This window comes from Monopterus albus, unplaced genomic scaffold (assembly GCF_001952655.1).
Source record: "Monopterus albus unplaced genomic scaffold, M_albus_1.0 scaffold71.1, whole genome shotgun sequence".
Classification (NCBI taxonomy): Eukaryota; Metazoa; Chordata; class Actinopteri; order Synbranchiformes; family Synbranchidae; genus Monopterus; species Monopterus albus.
Window position 1 is genome coordinate 664,100 of NW_018127951.1, and position 15,992 is coordinate 680,091.

A 15,992-nucleotide genomic window follows, 5' to 3' on the forward strand; every position below is an offset into this window, starting at 1 on the left:
ACAAGTGCTTTAAGTGGTGCAAGCGTATGTTGTCACTCAAAAATTCAGATGAACCTAGAAAATAGTGAGTTTAATTCCTAAACAATCTGGACGCAAGCACAACGCAGTGCAGGTACAGAAAACAGGAAATGAGTACGGTTTACCGCAGAGGCAGGAAACAGCAGTCCGTCAAAGGTTCCGCCTGCGAGCTGAGCTCGTGGAGTCCAGACACTGGTGAAAGGCCACAGGGAGCAAGCAATTCACTTGGCTTAACTTTTTATGCCTGCGCACCACAACAGCCGCAGCCGGAGTTGTCATGTTTTCAGATTGTCTGTTCATCCTGTTCTTATGAACACCACATCTCAGGAACATCTTAAGGGTATTTATTCAAATTTGGCACAAACATCTACTTGGATTCAAGGACGATGTGTCAAAGCACTCCATCAATCCTCTGTAAAAAACTGTCAATATAGTGATAACTTCCATTTCACCAAAAAATACACTTCATATCTTTAACTAAATTCCTTTAAAGCCTTCACTACATATCTTATATGAGTTTGGACAGACATGCATGGAAACTGAAACTTGGCTGCTTGGCAGAGACACAGCTGTGAGGCCATAATTCTACTCTTCTCTAGTTCAGTAATTCCCACAATGTAAAAGAAACCTGGCCTAGCATGTCACTGTTAATTTGTTTTATTTGCATTTTTAAACTACATTCAAATTTTTTACATTGGCTCACAACATCACAGATGCAAAAAAAGTAGTTTGAAGTGAAAGAAAACGGTTTTGGTGACAACAGCTTCCTAAAGATAAGATCTCATCAACGCCTGAATCACTTGTGAGGCTGTTGTCATTTTCATTAAAATGGATATTTGTCTCCTGAGGTGCAACAGTCTCTCAGTCTGCCCTGTAGAACACCTGATGACAGCTGCCCTCAGGCTCTGCTGCTGGTGACAGAAATCCAGTACACCAGCACAAAGAGCGTCTGTGCTGAAATTAAAAACTTTCATTTACGTTTAGCACATTATGACCACTGGCATCTGTGTGCCACTTTAAAATGCTGCACACACTGTTAAACAAACATTCAAATTGTATTTTAGCAGAAACTGATTATGCACTGGCTTAGACTGAGGGAAAAAAGGGTGGTGACTGTTTTTTGAAGATGTAAAATGCAAATGAGGCAGTGTATCCTGGATCCTGTTAGGTGGATGTACTGGTTACACTTGTTATTGCCTGAGGATAAGGAGGGAAGAGAGAGAGAAGGAAGGAGCACTTACAGTTCAGCCCTCAGGTCATATGCTACCTTACTGGAAAAAAAAATGGTTCCACAGAAACACAGGTCACTAATGTTAGTCACAGGCTGTGAGGGTCAGCCAAGATCTGAGCCTAAAAATGTCCTATGTCAGTAATATCTAACTTATCGGGATGATAAGTTCTTTGGGTAGCTCCAGTAAGAGGTCATATTCACCAACTCAAAATGTCTTAAGATGGAATCATGACAAACAAAAAAGAAATATATTGTTTTTAATGATAATATGCTGGAATTCATTCCGTTTAGAAAGTGTCAGTAAACAGTCAAATGGAGCCGTAGCTAAACAGTGAGGCTGAGAGACAGTTTGGGAATTTACCTGACAGAAAGACAGACAGCCCGCCCCCTGGACACAAGGACACAGCGCTGTAAAGAGGTTGTTAGAGAGTCCATCCCCGATTCAGTCAGACAGAAAGACACTGAGACAGGTACGGCTGCAGTTCGTGGAGAAAAGACATAAAGGAGACTGTCACAGCAGCCAGAAAGCCCCGAGCCTGATGTCACAACTAAATTATACTCATTTCCAATGCAAACACATTTTAGCTTCTCAAATATGAGGATGTACTGATTTTCTATGTTATATATGATTACAAATGAAATATTTTTAGGTTTTCAACTGGGTAAAAAAAGACATTCAGAGTCAATGATTTGGGCTCATTCATTCCTAATTAATGAAAAAAATCATATAACTACAACACATTACCTTATAGTTACCAATTGAAGCAAACCTGCCCAAAAAAATAGACTTGCTCAAATAAACAAAATCAAACGTAAAATGTAGCAATTCAGTGAGTGAAACTGTCACAAAAGACACACCGACCCTTAACTGATAAACAGGGCTGAGAGACAGTTTGGCAGCTGAACAGACTGGCACAAAGTCAAGTGAACAAAAGCTGTATAAATAAACAGAAGAGAGAGACATTTAGACAAGAACAGAGGTAACAGAGAGACAGGCAGTCCGTGAGACAGCCAGTGTGTCATTCAGACATTCAGACAGACAGACAGACTGAGCGCCACTGGCCAGCGTAGGCACAGATAAGCGGCTGGACTTTGCTCTCTCGGCCGTGGGTGTTGCAAAGAGACCAGAGATAAAACCGGTGGCCTGAGAGATGAACACAGAGGAGGCGGCTGATTAAATTTAACCTGATGGTGTGCATGTGTATGAGAGTGTGTGTGTGTGTATGTGTGTGCCCTTTTCTGGACAGCAAGGACAGTATTGATCAAAACACGACCATCGACTCATGCGAGTCAAAAAATGACAATAGGCCGGCTCTCCGCTGAGGAGAAACGCAGCAACAGCAGCAGGTTAAAGGTCAGGCGAGCAGGTCTGCAGAAAAGCTGCTGGTTTTGATCTTTGGGTCGGCAGTTCCTTGTTCTTTAATGTTGCCTGGAGCAAAACGTTTGACTTCAGCTGTGTGCGAACTGGTTTGCTACAAACGAACAAAGGTTAAAAGGTGATTGCCAAATTCAAGAAATTCTTTTTTCAGGCAGAAACTCCTGGTTCAGCTTGATTAATAAAGTGATGATTATGTCATCACCCCATCCGCTAAATTCTCGATGTAATTTCTATTTCCAGCTGGATTTTGTTCTGCCCGTTATATTTTTCATGATTAGCTGATACTTGCCTTGGTTGAACTGACCTGGTTTCTCCTCCCCAGACACATGTATAAAAATACTCAGCTGTAGTCTAAAGAGATTTTCATAAATAAAAAAAGTTCAGTGAACCTCTGTACAGCACTTGAACACACATCTGGTCGTTGTCCCTCACTGTGAATTCCAGGATTCACGAGTATTCAAATACATGTGCGACTTAGTCAGTGGAGAATGTGAAAACAGCCTGTTACAGTAGTCACACACTCTGTGCCTACACCAGTCTTATAGTGGAGGGCTGATATTTATGGGATAAAAAATATATAAGAAAACACAATTCTGAGTGAAGGGGGTCTTTGAAGTTTCCTCTTTCCTTATTTTCTGTAACACTCTGTTTTTATTACACACAGCACCTGCTGAGTTTGTCAAGTCCACCCTGTAACAAGATACACTGTGGATTTCAAAGTAAAAGTTACATGAAATAGTTTGAAAGGTATTACATTGTTTAGTGTGGTGTCTGTTTACACCGAGCCTCCAGTGGATCCAGCAGTGATAAGAATCAGTCTGGTTAATATGCTGGCTGTGTTACAGGCCAGACTCCTGCTTGTCCACTTTAGTTTCAGGATGTTTTTATATGCAGTGGAGGATGTGTGAGATACAATATCTTCAGGACTTTGTACCGCTCGCTCCTTCTCATGTGTCTGTGGAGAAGCTCTGGTATAATTTTATGATGTCAGGTGAGCAAGACACAGGGGAAACCCCTGCGCTGACTTAAACCTTTATCGACAAAGAATCACACACCCAACAAAGACAACTGATAAATCCACTCCAACAGACTACTGCGTTACTTCGCCCCGGGGCAAAGCCAATACCGCTAGAATCCCCTTGGTAAGAACAGACTGCCCCTACATCAGTACAACACGCTCTGCCAAGGTGCTCTCGGGCAAAGCACCTCATTCAAATGCTCCATAGTGATGATAATGTGAAGCAGGGGAAGGTCAAACCTAACGTAGACGTGTACACGTCTGCGTTAAAACAACAAGCAACTTAAGCACATGACGTTTGGTGGCAGGTGTTGGTGGTAACAAAAATGAAGATGGCCATGAGGATCAAAAGTAAGACAAAGTTTGCCACCATGTTGGAGTAATTTATTTTTAACTTAATGATTCATAAATGAGCAGCTGTTTTGGGACAAACCAACACAGACCGCACAAAAAGTCCAGCTATCAAGCTCGCACAAATGATGCAAAAGCACAAATTGTCCTGCTTTCTGCCTCGACACACCTTTACATCATCTTTTTACTGCTTTTAACGTGTTGGCATGTACCTTTAAAACACACACTTGTGTTTTATGGGCACTGAGGCTGTTCGTGTTTCTAGACGTGGAGTTGACCAAGAAAAACGTTACTACCAAGGGAGTGTTTCTGGATCCATGACTTGGGCGCTTGAATGCCGACTGGAATGAACAAGCAATTCAATTTGTCTCGCTTCTTATAATGAATTTGTGATATTGGATTTGTCTGGTCTTTTTTGACGATCATGTGATTTATGAGTCTCCTCACTGTTGCACTTGACTGAGTTCTAGAGTTCACCTGTGCTTAGGTGCAGTATTGTTGCCGGTCTGTATGATGAGGAAGGGCGTCAGCCCGAAACATGTGTGCTATGTAACAAATCTATTTATTGGAGTGCTGTACTAGTTTTTCATCATTGTACAGATTTTATTTGATGAATCAGCACCCAATTATACACCCTGAAAACAGCACAGAAATAAAAATAGTTCAACTGCCGCGATGAAACAACACGTTCATGTTTTTTGTTCATGCACACACAGGTCAGACGTGCAGCAGCACCTGCTCAGGTTAAATCCAGGACTGCTGGAAATGGTAATATAAAGAAAAACTCAAAACACAAAGTATGTTATGATTATCTTGATATAAAGCACCCTGAAGACAATCTGCCTCTTATTTAACACTAAACTGCATCTTGTTAGCAACAATCAGTTGTATTTATAATATTATTCTATAGTAACCAATACCTATAAAACACTGTCCAATTATACTGTGTACAGTTTATCATGTTCCAGATACACTACACTGATTTTCTTCTCATTGTCCCTGATGATAACATTCATCTGACATCATGTCAGACATCATAAGCCTTTTACCTACTTAATAGCAGCCTCAGATGTGGCCTTTGTGACATTCTTTTTCCTGGGATCATGTCCATTAAATGTCCATTTCAATAATTTCAGTGTGAAATTTCTCTTTTTTGCCGATACAGAGGGGAGCAGACATTTTTGGCAGCGGGATTGTTAGATTCCCCCTCCAATCTTTACAGTCAGCCATAACTGTCATGGTCTCAGACAAGACAACAGAGCTACAGGCCAGTGTTTCAGTCCTGAAGCAGAGTGGACATCCTGTTTCTTCATAGCCGTTTTCAGTTTGAACAAACCAAGAGGTGGACTGTGACAGTTTCAGGACAGTGTGAGGAGACATAAAATGTTCACAAGTGTGATGAGACCTTCAGGAATGTTCACCAACATCTGGACAGCATGTGTTGGGTCGAACACAGAGTAAAAGTGTGTGTGTGTGTGCGCAACTGGCTAGACTTTAAGACAACACTACTTGAATTGACATGACAGCCACCACTGTCCACTACCTTGTAAATCACAGACATTAAGACATACACGCCCACGTCTGTACACAAACACACACAAAGACATACAGAACACGCCTCTGGCTCACAGAAGGATGAGGACAGGGCGTCCATCCTTTGCCAAATGAGCTTGAACCTGGCTCTGCTCCGGCATCCAGATCTGGGCCTGACTGGGTAAGAACCAAGGTTTTGATCCTCAATTTGAAACCAGTTTGGCAGAGCCAGATTCAAATGTCTCCCTGGAGTCAAAGTCCACTTTATCTGTCCAGTTTTCATGTTTGTTTTTTATGCCAGTATTAAAGCACATGCAACACTAGGCTGTGTGAACAAAGTGCATTTCCTCTGTTCAAAGTCCTGCCAGCTTTTTCTGTGAAACTTGCCCTGGTTTAGAAAAATAGGTTCAGATGCAAGACAAGAAGAAATAAACATCAGGAGGGCAATCCTGAGGTTTGGAACAACTACAGCTGTTTGCCAAAATGCCCTTTTCTGAAACTTAACAAATTACATTGAGTAAATTAGAATGAAAAAGAGAGTGAAGGACAGACAGGTTAGAACATATTTACAGATTCATCATTTTGTCTATAAATAAATATCAATTACAGTTTCATAAAGGAAATCAAACTGCTTGTTTTGTTTGACCAACAGCCCAAATCCAAAAATAATCTGTTTACTATTTCAAAAGATGAATAAAAGAAGCAAATCTTATAATTTCAAAGGTGAAAACAAATGATATACAAATAGACATTTCTTCAGTCTAGGTCCACTGAGAGTCCAGGACTCTGTCAGGGAGACCCTGTTCACACTCACACCTGGAAACTGCCCAGTACAACAACCAGAGAACGACCTGTGGCCACTGAGAACCCTGCCCATCCAGGAATTGGACCAAGAGTCTTATGGTCACAAGCTCGTTTCTCCTACCGTTAGGCCATCACATAACATTAATAATGGTAGAAGCTAGACTTCAGTCACCAAACACTTAGGGGGTTATTTACTAAACCTGTCACCAATTACTGTCAGCTGCAGAAAATATTGCATCAATTTTTTATATACGTATGCGTATTTCCCAACAGTAATGATGTAAATTAGCACAGCCACAGCTGTGTTAATCTGGATACACCTCTGCTTAGGATCTATTTCCTGAAGGCAAGTGAAGAAGTGTAGAAGTTTATTTAATATAGAAATTCCCTTCTCAGAACATCCTACAAGCAATAACAGCTTAATACAGCATAAAGCACAGCTGGTGTTTCAGTCTGCTGCTGCTTAAGAGATCAAACTGCCACCAAAATGTATTTCTGCCCACACTACCTTTCAATTAGGGAAAAAAAACAAAGGTTGCAAGTAAATAGAAACTAGATTCATTACATTTCTTTGGAGTGCAAACATGAACTCACCTCAGAATCAACCAGCCCATTCCTACTGTTCAAAGTGTTACTAACATTAATTGAAAGTGAAACAGATTCAATTAAGCTCAAGGATTCTGGTTTAATGAGCAACTGAGGTGCCATAACAAAACTGAATCCCTAATGATTCCCCAAATTGACACAAGGCACTCACAAACATTTAGTTAAATAGATCAAATATAAATAAAAACTTAGATTTGATCTGTGTGCGACGAGACAGCAGGATGGCGAGGACAACAGCCATGACTTGGCAAATATCCTCATGACACTGATTATTTGCTGCAAATATTTGCTGCAAATCAGGGAATTAATCTTTGTTTACAGCACAGACAATCTCTGATTGTTTAATATTCTATCAGCTGAAAATCAAATTTACTTTGACAGTATTTTTTTATGTGTATCATTCAGCTGAAGAGCAATGGAAATACTCCAGGCAGTGCGACAGCCTTCAGGCCAATTTGTCTTTATAGACTTTACAGACACAAACACATATACAGGTGAAAATACATATTTAAAGGTACATGACAGTGTGCACACCCATATGACCAAATGGACACACACTCAGTGCCCTGCAGTTATCTTATCAGTCATCACAGGTGTGCGTGTTAAAGGGACCCACCCATTACTGGTTTCTCTTGAAGAATGGCTGCTGCATGTGTAATACATCTGTGTGTGCACGCATATGTGACGGTGTGGAAGCGCATGTTAGTGTCTACCTGTAAAGCTGTATGTTAGAAGTTTGTGTCTTCATAATTTTATTGATCCACTTCTTTTAGACTGTCTCCTGTTTATTAGTTATTGTGTATTGTTCGTGTACCGCTTACTAGGCAGCAGCAGGACTGTTGTGTAGAAAACCCAGCGTATCTTTGTACTGTAGGCTCAAAAAGCTGGAGTCAGGACGGATACTTTGGAGCTTTCTGCCAGCTTACAGTGTGGGAGCCAGAGGGACTTTGTTCCTCCAAAAAAAGAGACCTGACCTCCCCCAGAAGAAACAATAATTGTTTTAAACAAGCAAAACTTTGAATGGGAGGAAACATCCATGTCCTGAAGAAGCATCTAATATAATATCACACACCTTAAAAACCCCTTCAGTGGATCATACCTTTCCATTCTCTAACATGAGCCCTTTGACTTTACTTATAGTATATAATTATTGATAGTCTTTTAGGTTGTGTAAATTTTATATAAACCTATATTTGTTATTTGGCCAATTAGGGGCAGCACAAGCTTTAAATAAAATAGGCTGAATCCGTAAGGGGAACAGGGGAGTACCGGAACTTTTTCTACCCCACTTCCAGAACTGCTGGCAGGTTCACGGCAGTTTTAACCCAGAGAAGACTCAGTGTGCTAACTGGTTAGTCCAATAGATGTGGAGCGATGGTGCAGAGTGAGCTTTGACTTTCTAACAGTCATTCTTACAGACAGGGCCCAGCTGGAGGAGTGCACATTAAATATCCAAGTGTTCATTTAGGCTTATGGTCACGTTACTCACAGGGTTCATATCAGTTACCTACAGGTGTAGATCTGCCACTGGCAGAAGAAATTTTAAGACAGAAAATCAGCAAAGAAAATGCTAAACATTTTGCATCACCCTCCTAAACTATTATGCAACTATTATTATTAATAATACTATTAATATGAGCTGAGCACAATGAAGTAAACAGTTAGTGGCTCTAATTCCCCAAATGGATGAAATTAAACCATTTCAGAAGAAACAGGTCCAACGAGAGGATATCATTAAGGAAAACAATGTCAAACCTAAAAAAAGGAGATAAAACCTGGGTAAAGTGATGGAAATATTCAATTTGTTTGGCATTACAAGCTGCAACACATTGATCTATTTCTTTTCCAGCTACAGACATCTCTTCCTCCATTCATCTTCAGAGGATGCTGAAGACACATGCCTCATGTACATCAAGATTTATTTATTTAAGACTGTTTCCATTACACATTCTGCTGTTATAAATAGCCAAGTGTAAACTCTCTAAAAAAAATCAATATTTTCACAAAGGATTTCAATGTACAAACTTGAAAATTTGCATGACAAAAGTTGTCCAGAAACACAGTTGTTGTTAAAATCTACAAAGGCTGTTAAAAATGAGAAGTCTGTTCCATGAATGCTTACATTACTCTGGTGATTAAAACACCAAGTTAGGAGATTTGTTAGCCTGTGAATATTGGGAAAGGTGTTCTTTCCACCCAATGACTGAAAATCCAAACTGCGTTTCTAATTTTTAAGTTTCGAGCTCTTCTTTGTTGAATCTGTCCTTTCACTATGAATGCTGCAGACTGCAATGAACTCAAGTCAGGCTGTCTTGTGGACTTTGACCGAAGGCACTGAGACAGTCACACCACTGTGGCAACTGCAGCCAGGCACTTAAGAGTTCATTAGCTCTGTGTGTGTACAGCTGGACACACAAACACATGTAACTGGTAATATAGAGACAATATAGAGCAACAGCTGGGGCAGTGGCCTGTAGTGCTGCGGAGGCAGCTGAGAGGTTAGAGAAGCAGGCTTCAATCCACAGGCCAGCCTGGGAAATGTGGGTGGGGAAAGTGAAGAATCCTGGCAACATCAGACAAACATACAAAAAGTGATTTAAATGACTTCATGTAAAGGACTGGTACATTTCCACAAGTCTGCAGGCACCTGTCCCCAAATGGGAACAAGTGCACAGGGCTGAGGACTGTCTGGGCGTGTGCAGACGATGGCGGATTGGCAACTGCTACTTTTACCTGTTGGGGCGGGGCAACTCACATCCTTATGACTCCCCTGGAGTCATTGGAAACTGACGGCATGAGGAAATTGGCAGCACGTCTTTGCCAACAGCAAACTGAGCGAGAGCCAAAGTAAATAGACAGATCAGGTAGAGGACAGGAACTTCAAGCACTTTGTTTCTATTTAATAAGCAATTAATTCAAGTACATCAGCTGTACGGAAATCTTTTGGCTCATCTTTACATTATGCGTGATGTTTTTTATTGGAGCCTGTGTGATTATACTGTCAAGAAACAAACCAATCAAATTGTGATTTGCATAAATTTGTCTCCTGCTTCTTTCCGTTTATTCTCTTCACTCTTAGCAGTCTCTACTCCTATAATGTTACACATCTGCTACTCAGCATGTGTTAAACTCATAACTTTAGAATGGCTGCTTTATATTTTGGAACAGTACTTTTGTTAGGGCGTAGCCGGTTAGCTTAAATCTGCCACTACATCGTAATCCATGTTGGCATGTCATTACAATAGAGAGCAAGGGCTGTTTATCTGTCTATCTATTGGATGATTGGACTTCTCTCTGGGGCCATCGTCCTACTGTAATAGGCACCACTACTTTATAAACAAGCCATGGTCAGTGTCTCCCGCACCTCCTCCACTGTGCTATACTGGAATCTGAAGGTCTCACTTTCCCCGGCCTGCGACTGCCGATGATCTGTTTTTCACCTCAGTCAGAGGCCCCCTGGTTAGGACCAATTACCAACAACACATACACACTGACTGAGAGTCTACTATAGCAGACACCTGGGATAGATTAGTGGCCCTCCGCCCACCTATTGTGCTGCCACCATGAAGTTAACACCCACACAACACACAGAGAGAGAATGACACCCTCTTTTCTGATCTGATCGCAATCCATCTTTGTTTTCACAGGCTACATGCAAATCAGGGTTGACCCTCCTCCAGTGACGGCTGGTGTTAAAAAACCTGGTAATTACCAAAAAAAAAACTAAAGGAAGATCTGCTGGGATACAACAACTGTAACTTAGCTACCATTAGCTAACTAACAACTGTCCACAAGCAAACACCAACAACCAACACATGGATTAGTTTATGGACTAAGGCTTTATCCTTTGTCTAGTCTCCAGCACTGCTGCGTGTGGTGCAGTAGCGTGTCCTTTCCACCAAAACCAGAGAAAAACAAGCAGGACTGTGGAGCCAGATTGACAGTGGACAGTCCAATATGGTTTGGCTCATTCTGGTGTCTTTACTGGGGCAAATTGGGCTATGGATGTATCAGTCCAGTCTGTTCAACCGTCAGACTGTTCTTCTACCTTACCAAACCCCAAAATGGATGTGGTCAGAGGAGGGGGAAGACGAAGAGGAGGAGAAGGGTGGAAGAACGAAAAAAGCAGGGGGAAGGACTGAAGGCCAGTTGTGGGGGTGGGGTGGGCTGGTGCTGCCAGAGGATGAATGAGTGCTACTATGTCTGCTGGCTCCGGACTCTGTGCGTGTGCACGCGTGTATGTTTGAGTGTGTGCGCGCTGCTGAACAGGGCTCCTTGAGCAGAGCCTGCCAGCCTCTCACGCTCAGGTAGACAAGCTCCACTTATTTGCAGAGCAAAGGCTAAAAACACGCCGCTGCACACTTTGGGCCACTGCAGACACCATAGAAATAAAACAAGCAGGAGCGTTCCATCAAGAGTGATCAGTGGTAATTAGATGTTGAGTTTTGAGCTCAATAGTTGCCGTAATGGCTTAAAAGTAAACATTTTGGATGCTGTTTTTCACTACATTAGTAGTCAACTAAACATATTCTCTGTGTAGGTGGTGAAATAATGTTCAAAATGGAAAAGAATATTCATTTGTTGTGTTTAAAAATCACACACTGATTGTGGAGGGGACGACAAAGACAAAGCGTTGCCTTGGTTCCATGTTGCTGTAGATTTCACTAAAATTCACAATTTTTTGTTGCGCACTGTGTTTGCTGAGGCTGCTGTCTTTGACACTTATAGCAAAACTTTAATACTATTAGCAGGAGAACGCATAAAGCTGCAGAACACAATACTGATTAAACACTTTTATTATTACACAATCAAAATATTATGATGGGCACACCCCTACAGTACACCAACAACAAACTGACCTGAGCAGCTCTCATGGCAGAGTGTGTACATGCAGTATTTACAGAAGCAAAGCAACAAACTTTAACTGTAATCAAGCCAAATCTCCCGCCGGACGAGCCGGGTGACTTCCATTTGACTCCATGCTCACATGATTGGGATAAAATAAACATATCCTATGTCTAAACTAGACTTTCCAAGTGGCATAGGACCCACTGAATCAAACTCTGATAATAAAAAGAGTCATTTATCTGGTCACTGCCTGTGTGTTCTAAACGAACAATGCTACAATAAATGTTCTAATGCAACATGTGCTCTGAGGGCTGGCCCAGTATTCTGGCTCTCAGAACTGCCCATTTGCAACATCTAATTTTATCCAATAAAATCAAAATCTGACAGTAAAGCTTGGTACAGACACTGAGCAGAATCTTTGCAAATTACGCCCTAACTAAACTGATAATTGTGGTGTAATCAGCATACACAAACTCACAATTTATGCAGCCAAAGCTAATGTGCAACTTCCAACATTTGAATGCCTGCATCATTTTTGATGGATGATACAATTACATGTTGCATTTGCCTAAATTTTAAAACTCCTTTGCAAATGTTTTACAGTAAAATCCACCTTTTCTCAAAAGGAGAAAACAAAAGTCATGAAGCACCTGAAGCTTATTGTACTTGTGCAGCAGAGTCCTTGACAGCAGCATCAGTTATACCCCAGGCCATCTTACAATGTATTTGAATAGTCCCCGTGGCCTGCAGCCATCTTTATTCTCCAATCTCTACTCCACCCTATGCATGACTCACCTTAATCAATTAGCAAGGTGCAGAGTAAACTATCTGACATACGTACTCTTCATCACTCCAGGTCAAAATATTTGCATATGGCATTGAAACCCCTCTTTTAAAAAAAAAGCAGTAGCTGTAAAACATGATTGTTTTTACAAACTCAGTATCTCTGGAACTTTGTTTTTTGGAAATGAAGGAATGTCTGAGCCCAGAATACTTCTACCATATCCTCTCACTCTTTTTTTCTTTTTCTGTCTCATCGCTCCATTTCTGTCTCCCTCTGTAAGCCAAGCGTCCTCCCCACCTCCACTCTCACTCCCTCCTGTCAAAATAAACACATTGAGAGCTGCCCCTCTTTTCATTCACACGCTCCAAGCCTGCAGCCTCATTTAGGGCGCCCGCTGTCCTCTTGTGTGTGCCCTGTGTCCCCTAAATGTATGGGTGTTTCTTTCAACCATTTTCAACACACACTGAAAAGCAGCTTTTTTTTTTTTCTATACACACACCCCCTCCTGCCCCGTCGTGGTATCTGACATAACCGGCGCTGGGTTTCTCTCCATGGCCCTGCGTTCCTGGCAGATAGAGGCACCGCTGACCACTGCTGGGGGAACTTTCCTGGCTCGGGGGAAGCCATGGGACAATCACACCTTTCATGGGCCGGAGAGAACGTCGCCTGTCCAGTGGCTTCTAGGCCACGGCCTGGGGAATTTCTCTCCCTCTCTGGACCCTCTCGCTCTCTCCCTTTTCTCCAGCTTGGAAGAAAGGCCTACACCTAGACTCAAATCAGTGACAGTGCAGGTGTATGTTACGCATTTGAATCCTATGTAGAAAATAAAAGTCTTACCACTGTCGTAATCGAAGTAAGATTAGTGCTTGGACACACTGGGATATGGACACATATAGCCACAGCTCTGCTGCTCTCACAGCCCAAAACATGTTCACTGTAGTCACACATGTAAGGGATAAAAATATGTGCCAGGTTGCAGTTGAAATGCAGGTCTTTACACGGCCTGTGCAGACAGTTGTATTGATGACACACAGACAGCCTGAACTTAGCACCATCTGAATGAATCTGATTCCAGTACAGAGTCCACCACTGACTCTGAACCCTTTTAGCTCTATCTTTGTCCTTGTCCCTCATACATCAAATAGAAGTGGTCATACAAAATGATCAAAAAAGACTCATTAAACAGTTGTCTAATACTAATCTACTATGTCAGGCCCTGTTTAGCCTACTACACCTTCTCACACTCCTTCTGCACCCTCTTTCCTCCTTGATCTCTCTCTGCAACTTTCCTGCCCCATCTTCCCCCTTTCTTCCTCTTGATCTCTCTCTCCCTCTGAAGCCACCTTGGGGTTTACAAAGCTACCTTTTTGCAGGTTTAAATTTAGAATCACCACCTTTGGGCCCACAATTTATACTGGAGACTTTCCTGAAGAGAGTGAGAAGGAGAGAAAGGCAGAGAGCAAGAGATTTTCTAAACTTGTCCAGGTAAATTGCTAGGTTTTGTGTAGACCAGTCTGGACAGGCTCTGATTGGAAGCATGAGGGTGCCGGTTGTGATGTTGTGCTGTGCGCTTCCCGTAAATGCACCGAGTAGCTTTATTCAAAGAGCTGCGGTAAAAAGGCCAAATCAACATGGAGGAAGCACGACGGCTGGGTAGGGTTTCTGTGCAGTGGTGAGGGCAACAAGCAGACGAAAACCAATAATAAAAAAAAAACTCAATCAGCAGGAGCAGAGAAAAAGTGGAAAAATTCCTGATATTAATAAATGCAGTGAAATATTGTACCTTTATGAAAAAAACATAACAGAGACAGTCACTTTGTCAAAAAAAAGCCAAAGCAATGTAATGAAATCACAGGATAAATAAACAGTAAAACGTATGTATAATCCTGAGTCCACAAGGGAAGGAGGACAAGTGGCCAGATTCTGATACCTCAGCCATTAGTTTTACCATCTTATCCAAAAGACTCGTCTGCACATAAAACAGTCAGCGCTCGAAACAGTGGTCGACAGTCATGCTAGGAGCGGCGCTTTGAGCAAAATGCCAATGTCAGCAAGCTACAGTGACAATGTGGACAGTGCTGGGGAGCAAATAGCTGTATGCACTGTAATTAAATTACAAATTAAAGCTAACTAATAAGTTACAATTACTGAGGGAAAATATAATTAAATTACAGTTACTAATCAAAATGTTGGTGATTACAAAGGGGTCACATCTGCATATATTCTTCTAGGTAAAAAGCCTCGGATAACATTCATTCTGTTGCTCTGAGGCTTTTCATCGTGAAGAACTTCTGGCATATCCAACACAAGTCAGCAAAGGCAACATGGATAGGGCGGCTAACAAGGAGCTGTCTCTACATCTAGATAAGGTTCATTCATTTGGCAGCTTGTAAACATTTTATTTCAGTCTATTTAATAATCGTTGTGGTGGACTGACTGACAGCACAGATAAAAACTGTGAAGGCTAATGGGAAAACACACTCAACCCAGTTTATATAATGGTGTACTGAATCCTCAAAAAAAAAACTGTAGAATGATGGAAAATAGGACAGCACTCCAATAAGTAATTACTTGTTCTTAAATCATCTATTTATTGGAGTGCTGTCCTATTTTTCATCATTCTAAAAACAATTTCACAAAGGACGGTCAAAGTTGTACTCAGTCTGCGAAATTGAACAACTCACACTATCATTTTTCTTCCAAATATAACTTAATAACTAGTATAATTATTTTTGATGCCATCACTTTTACTTGTTTCTTTCATTTTTTTAAAACCAGACCCTCGAGCCCTGCAGGCTGAAAGTGCAGCTCCAGGTTTGAGGTTTGCTCGTCGTGGAGACAGCAGCTGCAGTCAGCTTGGTTTCACTGTGCTTACAATGGACTCCATTGGCATCCGAGACCCGCAGCAAAGAAAATCAAAATGTACATAAACATAATTCATCTCAGTGCTGTCGATTCTGGTGCTCAGTATGCCAGGGTTTCACTAAATGCCTGTGGAGAAGTGGAAGAGGCTGCAGGAGAAGTTTCTATCGATGTGACCATCTGCTGCTGTTCTGTTTGTACCTGAGTACAGGCAATGACTATTTGATCATTTCAATAGGATGTAAAAAAAGATTCATTTATTGGCTGCATAACATGAATTTGTAAAGGAAGAGTGTTACACAGCCCTACGGCTATGTAAAGGATCCGAGTACTGTTCAAATGTGCAGACTTTGTTTCAGGTGGAGCAAGCCATGAAGTGTACAGAGCTATGAAATGACAACACACACACATGCATGCACACACACACACTGACATGGATCAGCCGAGGGGTGGGACTAACCCTGCTGAGCAGTCTTGCATCCTGGTGTCACGTCAGCCTTTTTAATTCCTTCCAGGAACCTGTGAGGATTTTCGCCATGCTAACAATGTGTACTCATGA

At 41.6% G+C, this 15,992-nt stretch overlaps 1 long non-coding RNA gene across 1 annotated transcript in view; it reads right to left on the reverse strand.

The window, feature by feature from the left end:
• Nucleotides 1–674: 674 nt before the first annotated feature.
• Nucleotides 675–15,992, reverse strand: part of LOC109963236 (uncharacterized) — a 37,911-nt gene continuing 22,593 nt past the window's right edge. Inside the window, exons 3-4 of the long non-coding RNA XR_002275371.1 lie at nt 1,611–1,725; nt 675–1,215 (exon numbers count right to left, since the gene is read on the reverse strand). This is a non-coding gene — a long non-coding RNA (uncharacterized LOC109963236). The remainder of the gene's footprint in view (nt 1,216–1,610; nt 1,726–15,992) is intronic.